The sequence below is a fragment of the Calliphora vicina genome, chromosome 5 (assembly GCF_958450345.1).
Source record: "Calliphora vicina chromosome 5, idCalVici1.1, whole genome shotgun sequence".
Classification (NCBI taxonomy): Eukaryota; Metazoa; Arthropoda; class Insecta; order Diptera; family Calliphoridae; genus Calliphora; species Calliphora vicina.
This window is the reverse complement of record NC_088784.1, coordinates 77,696,165-77,723,437: the sequence shown is the minus strand read 5'-3', so window position 1 is coordinate 77,723,437 and position 27,273 is coordinate 77,696,165. Positions and strand designations below refer to the sequence as shown.

General features: G+C 30.2%; 1 protein-coding gene across 1 annotated transcript in view; it reads right to left on the bottom strand.

Moving 5' to 3' along the window:
* The window catches only part of conu (Rho GTPase-activating protein conundrum), a 171,560-nt gene extending 147,181 nt beyond the window's left edge, over positions 1-24,379 (bottom strand). Inside the window, exons 1-2 of the mRNA XM_065511108.1 lie at positions 23,288-24,379; positions 16,323-16,401 (exon numbers count right to left, since the gene is read on the bottom strand). The gene's annotated coding sequence lies outside the window, so the exon portion shown is untranslated. The remainder of the gene's footprint in view (positions 1-16,322; positions 16,402-23,287) is intronic.
* Positions 24,380-27,273: the final 2,894 nt, after the last annotated feature.

Sequence of the window (27,273 nt, the reverse complement as noted above, 5' to 3'; positions counted from 1 at the left end):
AACCGAATTGACATTTGGCGCCATTTGCTTTTTAGTTATAGCTTTTTCCCAATAGGGTGATTACTTTTGCCCCACCTTGTAGAAAATATGAAAAATGTTATGTATAACAATATTTTTTACAGAAACATTTGCGTATAATACAACTTTATATAGAAATGATTGAATATGACAGTTTTTTCTATAGAAATATTTGTGTATAACAGTATTTTCTATTGAAAGTTCTGCGCATTCGACTATTTTCTATAAATAATATAGGAATTTTTGGTGTATAACAGTTTTCTCTATAAGATATTGTGTCTGTAACAGTTTGATCTATAAGAAATTTCACGTATAACAGTTATTTCTATAGGAAATTTTGTTGAAGACTGTTTTCTCTATAGAAAACTTCGTATATAACAGTTTTCTCAATAGAAAATTTTGTCTAAAACTGTTTTCTCCATAGAAAATCTTGTGTATAACAGTTTTCTGTACAGAAAATTATACGTGTAACAGTATTTGTTATAGAAAATTTTGTGTATAACAGTTTTCTCTATAAGATATTCTGTATGTAACAGTTTTCTCTATAAAAATTTTCCTGCAAAAGAGTTTTCTCTATGAAAAATTAAGTGTATAACAGTTTTCTCTATAAAAAATTATGTGTATAACAGTTTTTTTATGTATAGCAGTTTTCTTTATAAGATATTGGGTCTATAACACTTTGCTCTCTAAGAAATTTCGTGTATAACAGTTTTCTCTATAAAAAATTATGTATATAACAGTTTTCTCTATAGAAAAATTTGTGTATAACAGTTTTCTGCGCAGAAAAGTAAGCATGTCACAATATTTGTATAGAAAAATGTGGGTATAAATGTTTTCTCTATAAGAAATATCGAGTATAACAGTTTTCCCTATAGAAAATTTTGTGTAAAATAGTTTTATCTATGAAAAATTATGTGTATAACAGTTTTCTCTATAGAAAATGTTGTGTATAACAGTTTTCTCTATAGGACATTTTGTGTATAACAGTTTTCTCTATTAAATATTTTCTGTATAACAGTAATTTCTAATCTATTGGACATTTTGAGTTCCTCCTATAGAATTTTGCTTGCATAATTTTGCACTTTAAAAACCTATCCCAAAAAACAAAACACTTCCTTAATTAAAAAGCCAAAATTAAAATTTGAAAAAAACCAATCCATTACACGTTTCTTAGAATAAATTCTAAAATTCTAAAATTCACGTGCGTTTAAAACCACATTAATTTCAAAATAATTCGTTATAATTCTGCATAAATAATTGCTTGATAGCCATTTGAAATTAAATTGAATTAAATGTATTTATTTTATGGCCGTTTCTAGATCAAACATTTTCAGAATATTTAAATATATTCTTGGACAAACAAGTAGCAGTTAGAAAGAAGAGAAAAAATAACTTAATAACCCACTTTCTAATTGGCAATAACAATTAAACACCCCTTGCCAGAAATGTTAAGGTGTAAAACAAATGAATTGAGACACAAGACAGACAAATAAAACTAGACTAAAATTTGACACATTTTCGTGGTGATTTTTTCATTATTTTTTTTTATATTTTTTGGAATTTTAAAAGTGTGTAGAAAAACGTAATCGAAACGTGAGTACGTTTTATAATTAAGTAACAGAATAATTGTAAAGAAGATAGAAACAAAGCCAAAAAATAGTTGAAAATTAGAAAAAAAGTTTTAAAAAATAATTTTAATTTTTTTCATTTGAAGCTTGATTGAATATAAGAGATAATGGAAGCTATTTCAAACTCTGCTTTATTACAATAAACAAGGTATAATTTCTCCAATTTATTTATAAAACTTTTTATAAACTGTCAGTATGCATTGTTTACATTTAAAAACATACAGTTTGACAGATTATGTCTGTCAATTAGATTTTTTTTTCATCTCTGTGGCAACTTGGGAGACTAAAGTTGTGTACAAATTATATTTTTTTTTTTTTAATTGAAAATTAACAACAAAAAACCCCTAGTGTGTAAAATATTCATAAACAATTATCGATGGCGTACAATACAAAATCTATAAAAAAAATTTCTTCACACATTTGATTGAATACGAGTTGAATGAAGTACTTAAGTGTGAGGAGGTCTTATTTGGTTGATGGCCACAGTAGTTTGTTTTTTTTTTCCAAGTTTTTGACTTTTGTATGTTGTTTATATTGAATATTCTTTTGTTTTTGTTTTATTTATTCTTTGTTTAAGTTTTCAACTTGTAAACATTTCGAAACACCAGATAAAATATAAATAAATAAATAATCTTCAAGTTTTGTGTTCTGCTTCATGGCTACAAATGATTGCAGTTTGTATTTACAAAGAATACGTTGCTGGAGACGTGTAGATCTTGTAGAGTTCTGGCAATCTAAGTTTTTTTGTAGAAGAAAAAATATATAATTTTGAAGATGATTATGCTGGGTTCTCTTGTTTACAAAAAAATTATATCGTAAACAAGTTCAATGATTTATTGAATACATTTTTTATGTACTCAACTTTGACATACTATAACTTGCTGTGGTTTTTCATTTAAACATTTCTGTAAATAATATTCTGCTAGCTTAATTCCTAGGAAAAGTGATTAAAAAGTTATAATGAAAATTAATTAATACCTCCTTATTTTTCTAGTTTAACCAACTCTGGGTGTAATTTTGTTTTGATATCAACTCTGTAATGTTAAAAGCAAAAACAACAACACCCATAAAACATGCATTGATACCAATTCAAAAATTATTGTCACTTATAAAAAACAAGAACAACCAACAACAACGCCATTTTCTTCCAACAGCAATAGCTAAAATAACAACAACAACAAGATAAACACGATGTCATCATCGTCTCTAGCATCTATGTAGTGTATGTTTGTATCGATGTAAATATGTAAACAACGAGTTTGTAATCATCATTGTTATTAAAAGAAGAAATACAAATAATAACAACAACTCGTTAGTGAGCTTACATTATGGAAGCGCAAGAGAGGGGGAGCAAGCTAGAGTTTATAATATTGTTAAGGGTGTGGGTAAGGGGGGTAGAGGCAGGATAGGTTTGTTTTTAATTTTCTTCTTATATTTTCAAACTAACATACAAACAAATGACACTCACTTTACACTTTACTTACATATTTACTCCCAGTGAGTATAAATGAGTGAGTGCATGCATTAAGTGTTTGTTTGTATTTTTTATTATTAGTGCAAGTGTTGGTCTTAATGATTTTCTTCTTCTTCTACATTTGTTTACAATTTATTTTTCTACTCCAGTCTATTGCTTCTTCCTTTCATAAACATCAGTATTGTTGTTAGTTTTTTGTCTGTTTTTACTAAAATATACTTTGCATGAGTCTGTAAACAACTGAGACCAAAACACAATCAAGACGTTTGCGTTGTGGTTTTTAAAAACGTTTGGGGGAAGATCCATTTATCTATCTATCATTCATTGTTTTTAGCTGGTTTTTTGTATAAAATTTTAAACATAATTTTAAGATGCAGCATATGTATTCCATGATGTTGCATATAGTCTATGCACATTTCCTTATCTAGTTTTCATTTACTACGCACTTGTTTTTTTTTTTGTTTTAAAGTTTAGTTTTTTTGTAATTACATTTTCCTCTAACGCATGAATGAAATGGAAAAAACTGAATTTTTTTTTTAATCCGGAAAAACCACACACACTTTTTAAAGCAAGAAAAATTTGTTTGTTTGTTGCTGCTTTTGCAATATTTTTTTTTTTTTTTGTTTTATAAAAAAAGTGAAATTTTTAGTTCGGTTTTAAGTGTTTTGTTTATTGACAGTCGCAAGTTTTAATTTTGTTGCAGAGATTTTTTGTCAACATTAAAAATGTCAGATATTTTTTATATAGCAATAACTTGCAAATACTTAAAATCGGCACGCTTCATTATAAAATTTTTGTTCGATATCAAAATAATATTAAAATAGTACTTTTCTTCATTCCGATTGCTCATAAAAGCTTATGGTTAATGTGTTCCATAGGTTTCAACGTGCGAGAGATGGTTAGTGCGGTTCAGAAGTGGTGAGTATGACGGAAGACAAAGATCACCCAGGCCAGCCAAAAAAGTTCGAAGACCAAGAATTGGAGACATTACTCCTAGAAGATTGTTGTAAAACTCAACAAGATCTTGAAAATTCATTGGGAACTTCTCACGCAGCAATTTCAAAACGTTTGCGAGCAGCAAGATTCATCCAAAAGCAGGGACTTTGGGTACCATATGTATTGAAGCCGATAGACCTTGAAAGACGATTTTGTTTGCTAGTACGCTATCAAAGAAAATAATTTTTGCACCGAATCATTACTTCCGATGAGAAATGGATCCATTACGATTTCTCGAAGCGTAAGAGATCATATGTGAAGGCCGACCAACCAGCCGAATCGATAACAAAGCAAATATCCATGTCGCTAAGGTAATACTCCATGAAAATTATTGTAAAACTCAATAAGAGCTTGCAAAATTATTGGAAGCTTCTCACGCATCAAGTGTTTGTGAGCAGCAGGATTCATTCAAAGGCAGAGAAATTGGGTATTATACGAATTGAAGCCGACGGACCTTGAAAGACGATTTTGAATGTCCGAAATGATGCTAGAAAATCAGTCCTTGAAAGCAAATTTTACATGTCCGAAATGATGCTTGAACGCTATAAAAGAAAAACATTTCTCAACGAATCATTACTTGTGATGAAAAATGTATCCATTACGATAACCCGAAACGTAAGAGATCGAATGTGAAGCCCGGGCAACCAGCCGAATCGCTGTCAAAGCCAAATATCAATGGCGCTAAGGTAATGCTCTGTATTTTGTGGGAACAGAAGGGCATTATCTATTATGAGCTGCTAAAATCTGACCAGACAATCACAGCGAACCTCTACTGAACGCAACCGATTCGTTTGAAGCAAGCATTTCCCGAAACACGCCCAGAATATGCGACCAGACATGAAACCGTAATATTCCATCATGACAATACTCGGCCACATGTTGAAATATCTGTTACAAACTATTTAGAATGAAGTGGTTGGGAAGTTTTGCGTTACCCGCTTTATAGTCCAGACCGTGCTCCTTCCGACTACTACTAGTTTCGTTCAATGGAGAACGCTCTTACTGGGATAAGCTTCACTTTGGAACAGAGTATCCAATATTGGCTCGATTCGTTCTTGGTCCCAAAGGACGATCAGTTCTTTTGGCTCGAAATCCAGATTTTGCCAGAAAGATGGACAGTAGGTTAAATTACGTGGGTTGTTCGCAATGTAGCGAGTTCACTCGTAGGTCTTGGGTCCAACTGTGGTACCCTTATAAATACTCTTCCTCTTGTGCTGAGAATCATACGTGAAAGGAGAATAGAAGGTTTTGTACTGTGCTTCCTCCTTTTCAACAAAACAACTTCGACAACAGCTATAACGTGGGTAATCCATACGTTGCGACATGTGTGCAATCATACAGTGTCCAGTAATTATACTCGAAAGAAGCCTAATCGAAGACCTATCGAGAGACAAAAGAGTCCTGGCCCTAACCTTTGTCAGAGTAGGCCAGAGCATTCTGGATATTCTACAAGTGATGATATTTGACCACTTGAGTTCCGTACCTCTCAAAGCTCATTCATCTAACAATTCGATACGGTCATCAAGGGAGTTTCCTTTTGCCCAAGACCAGTTCATGGACGACCAGTTAGTTGCGCATTCATCAGATACTTCATTTCCCGGTTGCTCTCATGTCCTGGAACCCATATCAACTAGACGTGATGTTGTGTCAGTTATGCCAGTGAGTGAATTCAATTGAGAAGACATTTCGACCTACTAACGTTGGTGTTAAGAGTCTTGATTAATGCTAGGCTGTCCAAGTAGATATGTATAGTCGAAATTTCGAGATTCTGTTCGCGGATTCTTCAATCTATTGAAAACCGTGAGGGTATTGGCCAATTGAGGAGATAACAAAAGGTCCAGTTCATCGGAGAAAATTCAAGAGCCCTTTCTGTCTTTGAACCATCAGTGTAGAGTGGATCACGTCGTCCAATCAATCCTTGTCGGTATACTAATGCTAAATGTTCTTTACAAGTTCGGTGTGGGTTGGCTTGCCTATCTTTTATAGTATGGTGCCGTGACCATACGCTCATGTTTCAGTCCGCCCGACTCTTTGAGTCGTACAGCAGTTCGGTTTTGGCAGGGTTGATTCCTAGAACGTTTTTCCTGGACCATGATAGTAAAATGCTAAGAACTGATTCCATGATTGAGGGAAGAAACTGCCCCTGAATAAGAAACACAACGTCGCGACGTTGTCGCATATATCGTTAGCATATGCGTTAGCATATGCGACTAATTTGGTGCCTATCCTACTGACACTAAAAAGGCATTTTCAAGTCATCGGCATTTTCAAGTCATACACCCAATAACTTAAAAGTTTGTTATTTGCAACACAATTTTACAATTTATTTTTTATAATTTGTAACACTGTGCTGCTGGGTTTTTTTATATTTATGTCGGCTTTACTCTTAACATGAAGAGAAAAAAAAACTGAATTCTTAATGAATGAAAACGAGATGAAAAATTATTAAAAAAAAAAACTAAAAAAAATATAAAACTGGTTTATCGGTCGGTCTATAATTGAAATGACCACCCGTTCGTTTAACAGGTAGAAAAAAAAAACTTTTTAATAACAACTTATAAAATATAGAAAAAATACAAAATAACTATACAAAAGTTGTTAATAAAAAAGAAGACGATGCAAAATTAACTAAAACAACAACAAGTTTACAATAATTGCATATTTACAACACACTAGATACAATTGTATCTTTTTATCTTTTATAACGAAGCATGTTTTAGTTTTTTAGAGTAGAGCAAACTCATAATGTATCGAATGCATTCAATATAGTTTTATTTACTAGAATATGCACTCAACTACAACGTTAAACTTGTATGAAAAACAAAACAAAAAATACCTGAGATGACCATAAAGATGTTATAATTTCAGTCAAATCTAAGTAAGTGAATGTAGACGACAAGTAAAGTGTTTGCACTGCACTGCACTGTGCAATGCAGTGTGTTGAAGTAAAGCACTTATGCATGGCAGGCAGTTGTAGGAATATTCAGTCAGTCAGTCTGTTTATAATTCTTTTAAAATACAAAATATTGTTGTTTATTTAAAAAAAAACCGAACTAGTTTTTATTTTTTATTTATATACCACCACTTATAGTATGTATTATTTTTTATTATTTAGTTGTTTTTATATATAATTTTTTATCAACTTCCATTGTGGTTTTTGTTTCTTTTATGGAAATATATAAAAAATAACTAGTTCTACTAGTTTTTTTTATTTTTTTTGCAAAAATAAAAAATAATAATTGTAATAAAATTATTTATACGTTGTAAATAAAATAAAAAATATTGTAATTTTTGCCAACTAAATCCCACCATTTTACATTTAAAAGTTTGCTTTAAAAATTATAGTATAATTATGCAAGTACTCGGGTACAAATTGTGTAATATATAATAAAATTTCTATTTAGAATAAGTTTTTACACTTATTCCTTACATGTGGGTAATATTTAAGTAAGCATACACTATGCTACAAAATAAAAAAGAATTGAAAATTATTCCAAAATTTGAAGATTGTAGAAAAATAAGTTTCTTTCTTTTCTATCCTAACTCTGTCATTTCTAAATCGATTTTAAATTTTTAAAAATATATATTTGGGGTATTCAAACGGTCTGCTATTAGGTCGTATTGTCATAATGTCCTAAAATATTTTTTTAGTTTAAACAAATTCTTGTTCTTTTATGACAAATTAATAAACATAGTTCAAAAAGTCTTATTAGTTTATAACTTTTTTGTTTGAAGCCCAACAAAAATTAGTTTAACTTAAAAAATATTTTAGGACAATATGACAATACGACCTAATATCAGACCGTTTGAATACCCCAATTGTAGAAAGAAAATACTTTGGGCTTTCAAATAATGTTGGAATATATCTGTTATCGTTTTAAAAGACTTTATCGGCTGTTAATTTGAATATATTGTTTGAAATGACTATCGTTTGAATAAATAAATTGAAAGCCTGACTTATTTTGCATAAAACAAGCCTCATTTTAAAAGTATTTGAGTTTTTTTATTTCAAATAAATATTTTTTTTTTAATTTTTCAACTTTGGCGGCTATTAATTTAAAAATATTATTTCAAATGACCAGAATTTGAATAAGTAAATTAAACCCCTGACTTATTCTACATAAAACCCATGTCAATATCACCATATCTGAATCGCTAAAACCAAAATACTGTTACGAAATTGTACTTGAATTCAAATATAACGATTTTTACGGCTGATTTAAAGTTGCATAATGCCCAAACTTTAACATATCTGTGGGCATTATTAACATTGAATAAAAGCTTTCAGTTGACCATTGATCGTAAGTTGGCAACGCTGTTTGCTGCGACCGTATATTCGAATTCGAATATTCAGTTAAAGAACATTGTAGAAAGTACACCTCAGATGGCGTATGTATTAGAAAGCTATAGACAGTTCAAGAGCAATCTAGAATGCAGATGGCAGTGTTATAAATAGTGGCAGAGGTTGCAGTCGTGAGAGAGTTTATCAGAGACGCTATTCGAATAAACATCAACTGAATGCCTTAAAGTGTGCTGTATTTTTAAAGTGAATTCGTATACATTATAAAGTGTCTGTATTTCTGAGAATTTATAAACGTGTATAAAAAAACATTGAGTGACTATTTAATTCTGTGATTGTTGTACATTTTAAATAAATAAAGAGATGTTACAATTTTCAAACTAATAAACGGCTTTTATTTGCAATCAAAAGTATCCGGTTTATTTAAAGGAAATAAACCAGCGTTTTGAAAAGGTTAAAACGTAACAATACCATAAGCTTTGATGAGCAATCGGTATGCTTCAGTAAAGCAAAACTTCCCTCATATGATAATTCGTTGGTACAAAATTACAACACAAATCATATTAAAACAAGTAAGAAAGTATAGGCGGTCAATTAGTACATGATTTTTTTCAATTTCTCGCCTCTTAATTGAAAGGACAACACAGCTCCTGTCAACAGGCATCTGTCAGTTGACTCCTATCAAAATTTGAACAAGCTGCATCATATAGTTTGTGTTTGACAGCCATGTGACTTGAGAAGAAAATGGAAAAAAGTGAATTTCGTGTGCTCATTAAGCTTTATGAATACTGTGTGAACTCTGCACCATCAATTTCAATGGTAAAAAATTTTGATGTGGCCGTACAAACACGAAAGATGACGAACGTTCTGGACACCCATTTGAAGTCTCTACACTCGAAGCAATTGAAAAAAATCACGATATGGTATTGTTTGATCGGAGATTGAAAGTGCGAGAGATTGTGGAAGCCATCCTGAACCATCTCATATGGTTCAGTGGTTTAAATTTTGAATGAACAATTGGGTATGAGAAAACTTAGCGCAAATAGGTGTCGCGTTTACTCATAATTTAATACGTTTGTACAATCGTGTGACAAGTTCGCAGGAGTTTTTGACATTGCTCAGCCGAAATATGGACGTGGACGAAACGTAGATCCAACACAACACACCATAGACCAACCAGCAATCAAAACAGTGGATTTCTCTGAGCGAATCAGTCACTATTTTGGTGGCCTAGACAAATCTTATTTTTTGGAAGGGATACACAAATTAGAGAAACTTTGGACAAACCGTATGGAGCTCAAAGGAGACTATGTTGTTAAATAAAATTATTTTTTTTAATTTCATTCAAAAAGTCGCAGACCTAAACCAGGCGCGTATCCAGGGGTGGAAGAAAATGTCTCCCCCCAAAACCGAAAAGTTTTAATATAAAAAAGAAAAGAAATGTAAAATAATTTTTTCTTTATTTGCCTGCCCTACAATCATTAAAGGATCAAATAATTATTCTATTAAAATTTCCATAATATTTTTTTCATTATTAATTTTCGTATTTTGGCCTTGCATATGGACCGATTATCCTGAAATTAGGTTGCGTAATTTATATCTATATGAAACTTATTTAGGTTATATGTGGGCACCAACAATTTTAACAGATTTATTCTCGTTAAAGTGATTTTCAGAAGCAGGACTTATAGGGGAGCTATTAGCAATTTTTAACCGATTGACATGAAATTTTTAAATACAATTTTTTAGTTTATTTTATTTGTGTTACTTATAAATTATTACTCAAATAGAATTTAAAACTTATTAAAATACAATAATTTTATAAAAGCAATCTAATTTTTAATACGCCCACTTTCAAAATTTTACAAAGTGGGCGTGGTTTAAATTAAAAAATCAAATATGCAAGAAAAAGAAAAGTACTTTAAATAAAATTAATATGGTAATATTCAGCCGATTTAAGTGAATAGTACCTGCATTTTCAGAATATTTATATATTAATTTATTGGAATTCAAGTTGAAAACAAATGTAATTCCAGCCTGGATTCCAGTGTCAAGCAATTGAATTATAGTTGTATTACACTTTATATCAATAGCATTCTTCAGAAAAAAAGGAAATTTAAATTCAAGTCGAATGCTTTTTGTTTGAAAAACTTTTTACATTTTCAAATATTTTTCAAGTTCAAAACATAATTATATTTGAATTCAAGTAAAATTCCAACAATATTCCAATATTCCAACCATCATAAACTTAGTTTAACCACAATAAGCATTTTTACTAGAATTCAAGTTGAAAGCAAGTGTAATTCAAGCCTTCAATTATAGTCAAGCAATTGAATTACAGTTGAATTACACTTTATTTCAATAGCATTCTCCAGTAAAAAGAAAACATAAATTCAAGCCATATGTTTTATGTTTGAAAAATATTTAATTTTTTTAATTGAAAACAAATATTTAATTTTGCATTCAAGTCAAATTCCAACAATATTATATATTGGCTTGAATTTTCAGCACAGTTTAGAAAGTGTCAAATTTAAAAACGAATTTGTTTTTCTTTTTCATCATTAAGTATTTATTTCAAAGAAATTGAATTAATGATTTTTTTAGTGATCGCTCTTCTTTATATCAATGTGAACCTTATTTTTTTAGTTGTAGTACAGTGTTATTATTTAATTTCTTGATTCATTTGAATTATTTACGTAAAATATAATTAATGTTTGTAGAAAAACTTTACGAGAATATTAATTAAAAGATAATTAAATTAGCAAAAAGAAAATACAGACAACGCATTTCAAAAGTTAATTTATTCCATTATTTTGTGGTAGAGGTGGAGGTGCTGGATAATATCAGTGTTTTAAAGGTATCATTTTATAATTTTTAACTGAGACCAGAAGATTTATATGCAAATTTCAATTATTTCATAATCAATTCTAGTTTCTTAACTTATTTTCAGCATTATTTCACTTTCATTCAAAACTTAATCAAATTTCAATTTCTCAGACAAGAAAAAACTACTGTCATTTTTATAGACTCCTCATCTTGTTGTCATTAGTTTGACATGGTTGAATAATAAACCTAATAATGAAGATGCAACAAATCATATGTATGGGTATTGCCACATAAAACTAATGAAGCTTTTTTTGGTGTGTGATGCTTAAGATAATGATGATCATGCCAAAGATGAAGATCAGCAGCAGGTACCAATAACAATAACTTAAGTAAAATACAGCTGAAGAGATGACGACTGCAGAAAAGTCATAAAGGCTTTTGGTAGAAACTGAAACTGAGTTGACTGAATGACGGAATGAATGACTCCCTCCTCCTCGACAGCTAAAAATAAACCAAAATCCAACAAAGTGAAACGAGCAGTTAAACAAATAAAAGTTAAAAGTTGTGGCTGATTTTCATTGCTGTCGTCTGTCGTTGTCTTGTTGTTCTTCTGCAATAGTTGTCAACAGCAGCGACTAACTGCAGCCAGCCAAACTGATGGTGTGTATCTTTTTATTTGTATTTTTTTTTTCTTCTGTTCATATGAGTGTTATTTTTTTATTTGTTGCAAGCAGCCATCATCAGCAGCAGCAATAGTTGGCAATAATGTTGCAATTTGAGATTTTTTTTTCCAAAGTTATTTGCCATGTTACCCAGTTGGAAAGTGGTTTTGGTTTGGATAATATTGTCAGAATCCAGCAATAAAAAGAATTTCCATAGAAGAGAAAAACAGGAAATTTAATGTTTTTTATAGAAGTTTAGGTATATTTTAGTAAGTTGTTAATAATAACTTCCAGAGAACTGCAAAATAAGCAGTTCCTTTAGTTTGCTTAGGAAATGCTACAAATGTGATACATTTAAAATGACTTAAATTGTTTGGATGGCGCTACATTATTATTTAGTTTCAGGTCATCGGTTAAGACCTATTGCGTAAGCGGTATTCATGACATTTCAGCACTTTGTCTGCAGTTCATAAAATCGCAGCTACTTTATTAATTAGTTAATTATGAAATTTCCAACTGGGTATTTTATTTTCATATCATTACAAGAAGTATTTTTGTATATGTGTGTCTTTTTAGATTGTCTTCTGTTGGCTTTTTGGTCTGACTCAAAATCGTTTTCGCTGTCTGTCCCATTAGTTTATTTAGCGACAGTGTTTGTTTTTTCGATTTTTTTAAAAATAAAATCCAGCAACAACTAACAATAACATTAGCAACATTTTATAACCTTTGTTCTGGTCGTAGTTTCTTCATTTTTATTTCTTTCCAAGACAGTTTTCAGTTTCTTTTTTTTTTTCATTTTTTGTCTTTAAATCTTTAAATAGTTTTCTGGTGTCGTCTAGCCAAGGTATTTATATATGCCGTCTTCTTGTAAGCACATAATGTCTCTCTGGCTGTGACATGTCTTTGCTGCAGAGTGTTGCAAGTGTCTCTATAAAAATATCTCCACTAACATTTTATGTATTTTAAGGAATTTCGTTTAGTTTTTTTCTTCTTCTGGTGTCCAAATAGCTAAAACATAATTTTAGCTTAAAAATCGAAAGTGAAATTGATAGTTTTAGTAACTTCTGTCGAAATAGTAGTAAAACTTAAAAAACAATATTTATTAAAACTAGTTTTTTTATTACTAGTGGCCAGAAGACAAGAAAAACAAACATAAATTATGGAAAATATTAGCTAAACAGATTTAAAACTACAGGCGACATTTGTAAACAGATGTAACAGAGACATTAAAAGCCATTAAAAGATGCCAGGGTACAGTCAAGATTTAGAGGCTTAAAAGAAAATTACAACACTGAAAGTGATAATTTATATTCATGAGTCTTATAAAGACGGAGTTCTATAGAAAACTGTCCTCCACAGACTGAGTTCTATAGAATAGTGTCCTCTAAAGAAAGAATTCTATAAAAAAATTTCGTTTGAAGACACTTTTCCTATAGAAAATTATCTTTGGAAGACAGTTTTCTATAGAAAATTGACTTTGGAAGACAGCTTTCTGTAAAAATAGTATTTGGAAGACAGTTTTCTATAGAACATTTTCTTTGCAAGACAGTTTTCTATAGAAATTTGTCTTTGGACGACAGTTTTCTCTAGAAAATTTTGTCTTTTGGAAGACAGTTTTCTCTAGAAAATTTTGTCTTTTGGAAGACAGTTTTCTCTAGAAAATTTTGTCTTTTGGAAGACAGTTTTCTCTAGAAAATTTTGTCTTTTGGAAGACACTTTTCTATAGAAAATTTTGTCTTTTGGAAGACAATTTTCTATAGAAAATTTTGTCTTTTGGAAGACAATTTTCTATAGAAAATTTTGTCTTTTGGAAGACAATTTTCTATAGAAAATTTTGTCTTTTGGAAGACAATTTTCTATAGAAAATTTTGTCTTTTGGAAGACAATTTTCTATAGAAAATTTTGTCTTTTGGAAGACAATTTTCTATAGAAAATTTTGTCTTTTGGAAGACAATTTTCTATAGAAAATTTTGTCTTTTGGAAGACAATTTTCTATAGAAAATTTTGTCTTTTGGAAGACAATTTTCTATAGAAAATTTTGTCTTTTGGAAGACAATTTTCTATAGAAAATTTTGTCTTTTGGTAGAAAATTTATACCATTTTTAAGACTAAGAAAAAAATCCAATTGAATTTATTTAAAAATTCTAACGAATAATCGTTGAAATTTGCGAATAATCGTTAAATTTTTCAAATATATGTATTCAAATCAATCACATATGTTTTAATCAGCTATTTAAAATAAAGAACAATATTTTAAAATTTTAAATCATCATCGAATAATTTCAACGATTAATCGAATATTTTTAACGAATAATCAAATAATTTAAAAAAAATCTAAAAATTTTATTTTAAAAATGTAAAATAAAGCTAGTCTTACCACTACTACAAAAAGAAAAGCGAATTGGGTTTAAATTTTAACCGAATAATAAATTAATTTTACGATTAATCGTTATATTTTTTATATTAAACATTTCATTATCATTTCTCTTAAATTAGTTTAAAAAATTAACAGAGTTTTTAAATCTTCCAACATTTTAATCGAAGATTTTGTAACGAATAATCGAATATTTGAATAATAATCGAATAATTTCAACAAACAAATATATTTTTTATGTAATATGAAATATTATGCCATTCTTATGACTAAGGCGCAAATCAAGTTATTTGTATTTAAAACTATAAGCGAATAATCGTTAAAATTAACGATTAATCGTTTGATTTTGTTAACATAACTACCAAATTAAGATTTCTTGTAATTTAGTTTAAAAAATTTTCAGATTTGTTTAAATTTTTGTATAATTTATTCGAATATTTTGTAACGAATAATCGAATAATTTTTACGAATAATCGAATAATTTACAAAATAATCCAAAAATTTTATTTTAAAATGTAAAATTTTGCCATTCTAATGCTTATATTTTCAATGAAGATGTATTTTATTGCAAATTTAAGCGATTAATCGTTAAAAATTTCTATTAATCGCTTAATTTTTACAGCAAAATTGGCTCATTAGCATTTCTTTTAATTAAGTTTAATAAAATTGCAGATTTTTTAAATTTTTGTGTAATGTTTTCGAATATTTTGTAACGAATAATCGACTAATTTTTACGAATAATCGAATAATTTCCAAAAAAAATCCAAAAAAAATTTATTTTTAAATGTAAAATTTTGCCGTTTTAATATTTACATTTTTAATAAAGCTGTATTGTGTTGAAAATTTGGGTGATTAATCGTTAAAAATTGCGATTAATCGTTTAATTTTTACAGCATAATTGGCTCCTTACTATTTCTTTTAATTAATTTTAACAAAATTGCGGATTTTTTTAAATATTTGAGTATTTATTCGAATATTTTGTAACGAATAATCGAATTATTTTTACGATTAATCGAATAATTTCCAAATAAAAATTGCCGCTCTATAAAATTTTTAATAAAGCTGTATTACGTTGACAATTAAGGTGATTAATCGATAAAAATTGCAATTAATCGTGTCTTCCAATTTTCTATAGAAAAGTGTCTTCCAAAGACAATTTTCTATTATACATATATATTGTCTTTGGAAGATACTTTCTTATAGAAAATTGTCTTTTCTATAGATAATTGTCTTTGGAAGACTCTTTTCTATAGAAATTTGTATCTGGAAGGCACTTATCTTTAGAAATTAGTGCTGAATTAAACCTAACTTCCCAAGAACTTTTACAGAGTTCATAATAAAATCATAAATAATTCAAATCCAGTGCAATTGACTGCTCATCTTACTTTAATATTTCCTTTATAACCCCTTCAGCTTTGATAAAAACCGAACTTCTTTACAAAATTATGATCTTTTTAATGTTGTAAAACATAAAAAAGCTATTCAGGCAGTTCTGCTTTTATGGTTATGGTTAATAACTATTTTAAAATTCTAACAAATTTAATTTTACCAACCAAAATCAATAGGGATTTTTATTTTTTAAATTAACAAAACGTTTAGAATTTATTTTAATTTCATTTCATTTTATGATCAACTTTTATGGCTCTGCCCCATTAAAGAGCCCCTTACTATATGAATGAAAAAAATGCTTTAAGTACCTGTAGGTTTAGAGACTAGAAAAATATAGATAACAAACACCTTACTACTTTAGCTTTACAGACTTGAAAATTAATTTTTATTTCGAAATTATTAATGGTGATTTCTTTTTGTTTCTTTCTTAAATTGGTTTGGTTTTTTGTTATTTAATATGATCACACTTATTAAACAAATGATCGTAAAAATGGATTTCTCTCTCTCAGTTTTTCTCGGTCATAGATTTACAGGGCTTTAAATCAATAGTTTAACAAAATTACAAGAAATTTCACAGTGTGTTACGAGCATATTTTAAAAGTTTTATGGTCGTTAATAAATACGGTGAGAAAGAAATTCGGTTTTGGAAACTTACCTTGATGGTGTATGGTTATTGATTAGATAAGAAAGTAAAATAAAAAAATAAATCCTGTTGTGGGTTTGTTGGCTTCAAACTGAAATGGAAGAAAAAGAAATTGTATTTAGTGGATGATTATTCATTAGATAGGAATTTATTAATGTTTTTTTTATCAATAATTTAAATATTTAATGTATATAGTTTTGAAAAACAAATGAAAAATTCTTATAGAAAATCAAGTAATGATCCAATTGGTCAAGGTTTTTATAAGATTTTGAAAATCTAAAGGATTTTTATGAAGGTGTATTATAGAAAAGTGTCTTCCAAAAGTCAAAATTTTCTATAGAAAAGTGTCTTCCAAAACTACAGAAAATTTCTTCCAAGAGACAATTTTCCCATACAATCTTCCAAAACATAATTTTCTATAGAATAGTGTCTTCCAATCTGGTTCCAAAGACACATTTGTATAGAAAAGTGTCTTCCAAAGACATAGTTCTATAGAAAATTGTCTTCAAAACATAATTTTCTATAGAAAAGTGTCTTCCAAACTGGTTCCAAAGACACATTTGTATAGAAAAGTGTCTTCCAAAGACATAGTTCTATAGAAAATTGTCTTCAAAATATAATTTTCTATAGAAAAGTGTCTTCCAAACTGGTTCCAAAGACACATTTGTATAGAAAAGTGTCTTCCAAAGACATAAGGAGTGAGATCGAAAAATTCTTAACACACGTTTTTCATTACATTTTTTAACCCAAGTATTATTTGAATTTTTTTTTGATCAAGTTACCTTTGAAAAACATGTCAGTTATTATGTGTAATGTCAATTATATTAATTTTTTTGTTAATCTGATTAAAATGAGTGACCAGAAAAAAGTGCGTACTGAAATTATTAAATATTTTCAACAAAACCCAACTTGGTCTTACAAAAAGTTGGCCAAGCATACAAAGGTCTGCCGTCAAACTGTTTCCAATGTTATTAAACAGTACCGGGAGAACTTGTCAGTTGATAGAAAACCTGGTTCAGGTAGAAGGAATGGTCCACATGATGTTTCTAAAGCCAAAAAAATAGAACGCATTTTCAAAAGAGCTCCCAACACATCCGGTAGGAAAGCAGCCCGGTTAGCTCAGTGCTCGGACTATTTGGTACGAAAAGTTAAAGCTAATGCAGGTTTAAAAACATACAAGGCTCAAAAAGTTCCTGACAGGAACGCTACTAAAAATTTAGAGGCCAAAAACAGAGCACGGAAATTGAAGTCAAGTTTTATAAAAAAATATTCTTGCTGCATAATGGATGACGAAACGTATGTTCTGGCAGATTTTTCGCAACTTCCAGGTCAAAAATTTTATGTTGCTGATGCTCGAGGGAATGTTGAAGAAAAGTTTAGGACCCAAAAGCAGACAAAATTTCCCAGAAAGTTCTTGGTATGGCAAGCAATATGCAGTTGCGGCAAAAGAAGCCACTCATTTGTTACAACGGGCTCTATAAATACCGAAATTTACATCAAGGAATGTTTACAAAAAAGGCTGCTTCCATTCATAAGACTTCATAATGTGTCCACTTATTTTTGGCCTGACTTGGCATCCTGTCACTATGGCAAACAAGCCCTTGAGTGGTACAAGAACAATAATGTGGTATTTGTACCAAGAGAGGCAAATCCTCCAAACTGCCCGGAGCTAAGGCCAGTGGAGAGATATTGGGCTCTTGTTAAAAGAGAATTGAAGAGTACAAAAAAGGTGTCCAAAAGTGTGGTAGATTTTAAACGGAGATGGACTACATGTTCGAGCAAAGTGACAGAAAGCACTATAAAAACGTTAATGGAAGGGTTTCCGAAAAAGGTTCAAAATTTCATCACTAGTGATTAAAACTATAAAAATAATTTTTTTTGTAAATTGTAATAATAATTTCAATCAAATAAAAAAAAAATTAAAGCTGTAAGTTTAGTGGTTTCTTTTTTATAAACATATATGTATGTTAAGAATTTTTCGATCTCACTCCTTAGTTCTATAGAAAATTGTCTTCAAAACATAATTTTCTGTAGAAAAGTGTCTTCCAAAACATAATTTTCTATAGAAAAGTGTCTTGCAAAACATAATTATACCCTACACCACCATAGTGGGGAGGGTATTATGCGTTTGTGCAGATGTTTGTAACGCCCAAAAATATTGGTCTAACACCCACCTTAAAGTATACCGATCGACTTAGAATCACTTTCTGAGTCGATTAAACGATGTCCGTCCGTCTGGTCGGCTGGCTGGCTGGCTGTCCATGTAAACTTTGTGCGCAGAGTACAGGTCAAAATTTTGAAGATATTTCGATCAAATTTGGCACATGTTATTTTTTCGGCCCAAGGACCAAGCCTATTGAAACTGGCTGAAATCGGTCCATTATTTCACCTAGCCCCATACAAATGTCCTTCCGAAATTGGACTTTATCGGTCATAAATCTTTAATTTATAAATGTATCTCCACAAATTGCGCTCCAAATAAGTTTTATATATACAAAATTCATGTCACCAAATTTTGTTACGATCGGTCCATAATTAGTCATAGCTCCCATATAGACCCGCTTCCGAAAATCACTTTAACGTGCATAAATCGCTTAAAAATGTTGGTATACTCACAAAATTCAACATAGTAAACTTTCATATAGACATAAATCACACTACCTAATTTTATGGTGATCGGTCCATAATTGATCATAGCCCCCATATAAGGCCCACTTCCGAAAATTACTCAAAAATATAAATTATTGAAATTTTAAAAGAAAAATGTTTTTGCTCTTTTACTTAGTATGGTCGGTCTTGACCGACCATACTTTCTTACTTGTTTTCTATAGAAAAGTGTCTTCCAAACTGGTTCCAAAGTGTCTTCCAAAGACACAGTTCTATAGAAAAGTGTCTTCCAAAACATTTCTATAGAAAAGTGTCTTCCAAAATATAATTTTCTATAGAAAAGTGTCTTCCAAAACATAATTTTCTATAGAAAAGTGTCTTCCAGAAGATAATTTTCTATAGAAGTTGCTGCCAAAGACACATACCAGAGAGACATTTCTATAGAAAAGTGTCTGCCAGAGAGACATTTCTATAGAAAAGTGTCTGCCAGAGAGACATTTCTATAGAAAAGTGTCTGCCAGAGAGACATTTCTATAGAAAAGTGTCTGCCAAACATATTCACAGAGAATACCTGGTCGTGAGAGAGGCGAATTAAATTAAAAAAAATAAGAAAAGAAATTTCAAGTTTATTACTATATTATTATTATAATCCATATTACAGGTTCTCTTTAGGTCGACCACTGATATAGGCTACCAATTAAACCCTACTCAGCAATGTCTCGATTATGAATACTACAGTCAAAGCCTTATTGAGCAAGGTATTCATCAAGGCAGAACTAGTCCTATGGATTACAAAGCTTCTAGTCTGTCTTTGTATTCTTTTTCACGAAATTTAACTCAATTGAAGAGTTTTATTTAAAATATGCTCACCGTAAATGCGGATTCTAAACAAGTAATTTATTAAAAGGTCAATAACTAAGGAGAATATTTGTTTGTCTGTTGCTATATGAGTACGAGTACAAAATGAAATTAATGGAATTTATAATGAAGAAATACGTGCATTGAATGCACATTAGGTTTTAAAACACTTTTAAATGCAAAGAGAAAACTGGCATTCTAAATGCACACACAGTTCTAAGGTATTTGAAAAGTGGTGGTGGTTGGTGTCTAGTTTAAAAAGAAATGAATTTTTTTTGTATAAAAAAATATGAATATGAATAATAAATAAAAATAGCTAAAAATAATCAAGTAATATTGAATTATTTTGCTTGAATAGACACAGTTATTAAGTTAGATCCTGTTGTTAAAGTTAACTTTAATGAAGCATTCAATTTTATTTAAACTTTAGCATGATACAATATTTTCCATTAAGCCGTATTCAAGGCCGTTCAGTTCTATATGTTAAGAATTGAAAAATTTCACATTTAAACTTATATTTATTATAACTATTTGCTTTTTTATATTCTTATAAATTCCTATTTCTTACGAGTTCAGCTGCATTTCAAAACTCTGCAGTTTTAATGGCGAGTTTAAGCCTTAAATAACTCAAAGTTTAAATTTAAACTCCTATATGGCAAATGAACGTACATATGTAATTTGAAATGTGTTTTGAATAAATTTTCTTTTTATTTTTATTTATTTAGAGGTTTTTTTTAAAACTAGTATTTTTCTCTAGTTATTTTTTGTTTTTGTTTTCTTTAAATAAATATAGTTTTTTTTTGTTGTTTGTATTTGTTTATTTATTTATTTATAAATATTTTTGTTCATTGTTTGTTAACTTCAGTTTATTTTTTTTTTGCCAATTTGTTTTCATGGGGTTTCATTGTAGAGGCAGCGTTTGAGGTTCAAATCAAGTGGCTGTTTTTTAGTACATTTTATGCTAAATAGTATGTAGCCGTAGAAAATAGTACCGTCTACATTTTTTTTAAACTTCAGCACACGTTCGTTCTATGGAATTTGTTTTGGAAAAATACAAATCCAACAAAACGAAAACAAAAACAGTCTGAAATTTTATATCGTACTTATTGGCGTCATTTATTTAATACATAAATATATTCATAACTGTGGGTAATTTTGTCTTAAAGCTTAAAACACTTGGTTAAATAAACAATTATTTACATATGCTTTTTTTTTTTGGTTTATAATTCTATTATTAATAATTTATTTGTTTAGCAATGTTTATTCGATAATGATAAATTATTACATACAAGGCAATTACATATAGATATTTGGGAGACACTTTTCTATAGAAATGTGTCTGTGGAAGATACTGTTCTATAGAAATGTGTCTGTGGAAGTTACTTTTCTATAGAAATGTGCCTGTGGAAGACACTTTTCTATAGAAATGTGCCTGTGGAAGACACTTTTCTATAGAAATGTGCCTGTGGAAGACACTTTTCTATAGAAATGTTCCTGTGGAAGACACTTTTCTATAGAAATGTGCCTGTGGAAGACACTTTTCTATAGAAATGTGCCTGTGGAAGACACTTTTCTATAGAAATGTGCCTGTGGAAGACACTTTTCCATAGAAATGTGCCTGTGGAAGACACTTTTTTTATAGAAATGTGCCTGTGGAAAACACTTTTCTATAGATATGTGCCTGTGGAAGACACTTTTCTATAGAAATGTGTCTGTGGAAGACACTTTTCTATAGAAATGTGTCTGTGGAAGACACTTTTCTATACTCTAGTAAGGCAGCCAACTAAAATAGAGCAAATGGAGTTGGGTTTCTTCTCTCCAAGGAAGCACATAAAGCAATTATTAGCCCACCGATGTCTCTGAGGTCTCGAAGTGAAAGATGAATTTATAGCCTCTTGGATCGTGCAATAACATCGTTAAATCGTGGCCTCAAGAATACTGGCCTTGAAAGCGTTTTGGGGACGCATGAGACTTAGACAGGAGAACAGGAATTATTTGTGAACATGTGCGCGTAAAACAGGCTGGTCATAGGAGGCACTCTGTTTTCACCATGTTTCAGAGAATCAAATAGATCATATAGTTATCTCCAGGAAATGCACGGTTCACTGTTGGATGTGCGAAGCAAAAGAGGTGCTGACATAGCCGGTGATCATCATCTACCTACTGATTGCAAGCGTGCGTATAAAGCTAGCAGCTATAAAAAAATATAGCATCATGTGTATCAAAGAGGTTCGATGTAAATGGACTGAAAATCCCTTCTGTCTCATTGAATTACGTAAGCTCCTTTAACGAATCGTTGTTAACAACAACCCATGAGGAAAAGAAAGACTCACAATTAACAGAGATGGTGAATTGAAGTAAAAAACTATCTGTTAAATACTCTATTAATAAACATCTAGGATTGTAATCGAGTTGTTATAATCGAAGTACAATTGTAGTTGAATCTCAATCTAACAGAAAACCTATGGGAGATTGTAGATTGAAGGGTAACTATCTGTCATTTATTCTCACGTAGTTGTTGAACATTATAGTGTAAACAAAAAAGTTGGTTTTTGCTTCGAAAATGTCGAATTTTGTGCCAAAAAAGCGTCATATGCGGGAAGTTTTGCTTTACTTATTTAATTTGAAAAAAGGTGCCGCTGAAGCACACCGAATCATTACTTGCGATGAAAAATGGATCAATTAAAATAACCCGAAGCGTATGTGAAGCCCGGCCAACCAGCCGAAGCGACACCAAAAGCCAAATATCATTGGAGCTACAGTAATGCTCTGTATTTAGTAGGAGCAAAAGGGTCATATCTATTATGAGCTGCTGAAATCTGACTTGAAACCGTAATGTTACATCATGACAATGGTCGGCCACATGTTGCAATACTTCACCCGCTTTATAGTCCAGACCATGCCCCGTCCGAATACAATATACATATATACATTTTACGCACAGAGTATTCGAAATTGTCTTGATTCGTTCTTGGCCTCAAAAGATAAGTTTTTTTGGCTCAGAATCCATATGTTGCCAGAAAGATGGGAAAAGTTCATAGCTATCAATGGCCACTACTATGAATAAATTTATATTGTAAAAATGTTTCAAAATGCAAGCTAAAAATTTTAAAAAATCCCGCATTTTTTATACTTTTTAGTTTGTTTTCAATTTTAAAAATTTAGTTGGTCTATTTTTTAACGCATTACCAAAATTCGGGGCCGATTCATCATATCCTTTAAGATCATACTGTTGTGGCTATTTCCTCGACATTTTGCTACTAAAGTAGACTTCTGGTGAAATTTAAAAATATAACGAATAACAGACTGCTCTTCTATATTTAATATTCCTTTCAAAATAAAATTAAATTCCAAAATAATAAACATAAATTCCAACTACTTATAGAAAGATTTCAGTTATTTTTTTTTAAATTAAATGTGTTAAACAAATCCAACAATATAACGTGCCACAGCTAATTAATATTAATTATTATAATCATACATATCTATTTAAAAAAAAAACCAAAACTTACCACAAATTGCAATCCAATGTTTTACTACTACATTAGATGAAAAAAAATCTCATAAAAATTCACTTTTCGTAAAACTTTGCACAGAATATTTTTTATAATTTTTCTCAAAAAAAAACTCTTTAATATTTTTCTTAACAATTGATTTTTTTGTTTTATTTTGTTTTAAAACTTAAATTTTTTAAAATAAAAAGTGAAAATATTAAATTAACAACACGTTTTTTTCGGTCGGACTGGGCTGTATTTGATTTCTTTATATTTTGTTAATGCTGCTGTATTTTATTTCAAGTTGTATCGTATTTCGTATTTAATTTTTGTTTTATTTTATATTTTTTAATTAAAATTTAAATATTTCTTGTTGGTTTTTTGTTTTGTTTTAATGACAACTCTTTGCGTTAAAGTTGAGTAAATAATAAAAGAAGAAGAAACAGCAACGACAAATTGTCAGCTATTTTGTTTTGTTTTTTGTTGTTATTTTCTGTAGTTGTTTCTTTACTTTAAGTACACACAACAACAACACTTTTTATATTTTTTTTATTTTCTTTAATACTTTAACACTCATACACTAGCACTTTTGTTTTCTGAACAAATCACAGCAACAACAACAATATTAATATCAACATACATTCGTACATTCATACATATAATTAATATTGAGACGAGTGAAGTGACTGACTAAATGAGTTGAGTTGACTCTCTTGAACAACCGAAAAATTCAACCGTAATAAAACACCAACAAAAAAAATCAACACTTTTTTTGTTTGTTTTGGTTTATGGGAGCCGTTCGTTGGTGGAGCAGTTTGGGGGGAAATTAAAAAATAATAAAAAAAAAACTGAAGAAGAAGCAGAAATCGTAACAAAAAACGGGCTTTTAGTTGTTGCTTTTTTATTATTGTTGTTTTGAATTTTTATTTTATTTTTTGTCAAAGGTAAAACCAAATCGTATATGAATCGATTTATAACTGTAGTTTAATAGAAAACTGCTGTTTCATACAAAATTTGTTGAAAATTTATTAAAAACTTTTGTAAATTTATTTATAAATATGTTTTGAATTGGTTTTTTTCACACAATAAATTCATTAAAGCAAACTCTTTAATTGCTTATTTCTGTTTAGTTAAACTCTGTTAAATTTCTTTAATATTTTTTTTAAATTTGTTTTATTTTCAACAATTTTGTTGATTTAATTTTTTCCATAATTTTTTTATAAAATTTTGTTTTTTCTTTAAATAATCATTTTATTCTTGTTTTTATTTGAATTCGTTTAAATTTGTTTTTTTTATATTTAAAATTTTTCTTATTTATTATTTTGCTACTATTTCACGCGCTTACAACAACCAAAAAGTACGACTCTTAAAATACAACTAGCATGTCTATATTTGTAAATTGATCAGTTTGTTGGTAGCCCTCCTCAACACATTAGCGTTGCATTAACTTTTAACAGTAGTAAGAAAATAAATAAATTAATACAAAGCGGCCACAATAATAACAACAAAAACAACATCAACACAGTTAAACTCTCATTCTCTCTTTTAGTAGTTTGTTGTGGTACGTTCAGTGCTGGCATTTAAGATCACACTAAGCAAAGGCTTGCCAGATGTAGGGAAGAATGTTAGTAGAATGTAGGAGACACTGGGGAAATTGAGATTTTTTTTGTGTTGGGCTATATGTCGGTCGTCTTGGAACTACTTTGCAGTGTTCATATCCAGTTTTAAAAATCCGAGAATAACCAGAGTTTTTTTTTGCTTGGACCAACACTCAGGATGACCCCTACTTAAGCGATGCATTGTGTTGGAACTAAAAAAAATAGGTTATGGTACGGAGGATAGATCAAGTAGAGTTTGTACGGCTAAATATCAAATTTTCCCTGTAATGCCTTTGTCGAAGAACGTGTATTGCATAAAAACAAATTGTACCCTACACTAAGTAAATGTGCAAAAACATTTTTCTTTAAAAATATCAATAATTTATATTCGTGACTGATTTTGGGAAGTGTATGGGAGCTATGATCAATTATGGACCGATCACCATGAAATTAGGTCGTATGATTTATGTCTATATGGAAGATATTTATGTTGAATTTTGTGTGTATACCAACATTTTTAAGAGATTTATGCACGTTAAAGTGATTTTCTTAAACGGGTCTATATGGGAGCTATTACTAATTATGGACCGGTCATAGCAAAATTTGGTGACATGAATATACATATATAAAACATAGACTAATATTTTTGGGCGTTACAAACATCTGCACAAACGCATTATACCCTCCACACTATGGTGGTGTAGGGTATAACTACGGGTTTCGGGAACAAGTTTCCTAATTTGTGTAGATCACATAACATTGTGAAATAATAGAGCTGGATACCCTACTGTCGGCCTATCCTGTACGCTGTCGAGTGATTCCAAAATAGACTTCGAAGCACAGTCCTATACATAAGAGTTGTATTTCATTTTGGGTCAGATATAAGTGGTGTAAATAGTAGGGAGATCAGATGGAGTGAAATATTTCCTACACCGTTTTTGAAAACCAATGCACTTGACTGCTCCTTTGGACACTTGAAAAATGTATTCTGTCCAGCAGTTTGACAATATGTGCTGTTTTATGCAAAGATTGTTTCACAGGAACGATGCACTGAACCAATTAAATATTCAATTGTCTTCTTTGAAATATTTTGCCATACTTTTATAATCGCAGATGATAAAGTTTCCTTTTGCGGTATAATTTTGATTCCGTATTTTGCAATCTACATATTCCCATAGGTTTTCTATGGGATTGAAATCTGGCGATTGGTCAAGCAACTTTCAAATACATACATACCTCATTGGATTGTAACCTATAGATGTGATTAGGGCCATTATCGTCCTGGAATCTCCAAAACAGGGGCATATTTTCCTCAGCATGATACCTAACATCGTTTAAAATTAATCTGTATCCGATTCCAGTCATAGTATTGAACCCATATATTGCCCTGAAAAACAGTCTCACATCATAATATTGCCACCGCCAAACTTAACTGTCTTATTTGTGTACTTGTGGTCGAATGTTGAATCATCACTGCCTCTTTCATTGTATTTGAACTCAGCCGAAAAGAGGACAGAATTTCATTTCTCTCTCGACCAGTTTTAATGTTCTTTGGCAAATTGTGTACGAGCAGTACGGTAGAAATAAGAGGTTTTTTCGTGAGGCGATAGCAACCAAGACCAGCATAATTTTTTTAGGCGAAGCGTTTTGCTTGTCTTCTGATACACCCAGAGTCTCTGGCGGGAACGATTCGAGAACTAATTTCGAATTTTAGATTATTTTTAATCTTCCTGGGAGTATTTTTTGGGATTTTCTTAAACTCTCTTGCTATTAGATTATCTTGTATTGGAGTATTATTTCGAGGAATTCTTCGCAAATGTTGAGTTTTTGCATTACGAAATTTTTATATATTGGGTGTATGACTTAAAAATGTGGGATTTTTTTTAAATTGTTAGCTTCTATTTTTAAACATTTGTACAATATAAATTTATTTAAAGTAATGGCCATTGTTAGCTATGACCTGTTCCCAGATAGAGAATTCTGCATGGATCAAATAGTAGTCGATCGGTCTAGACTATAAAGTGGTAAGGAAATTCCCAACCACTTCGTTCTAAATACTTTTTAACAGGTGATGGAATATTATGGTATCATGTCTGGCCGCATATTCTGGGAATTTTTGGGCCAATGCATGCTTCAAACGAATCACTTGTGTTCGTTACATGTTCCCTGGCCAGATTTCAGCAGCTCGTAATAGATTGGACCCTTTTGCTCATATTAAATACAGATCATTAGCTTAGCGCCATGGATATTTCTCGTAATGGATCCTTTTTTCATCGCAAGTAATGATTCGGTGCAAAAATTATATTCTTTTATAGCGTTCAAGCTTCATTTCGGACATGCAAAATCTTCTTTTATGGCTTCAATTCGAATTTCCAATTTCTCCGCTTTTAGATGAATCCTGCTGCT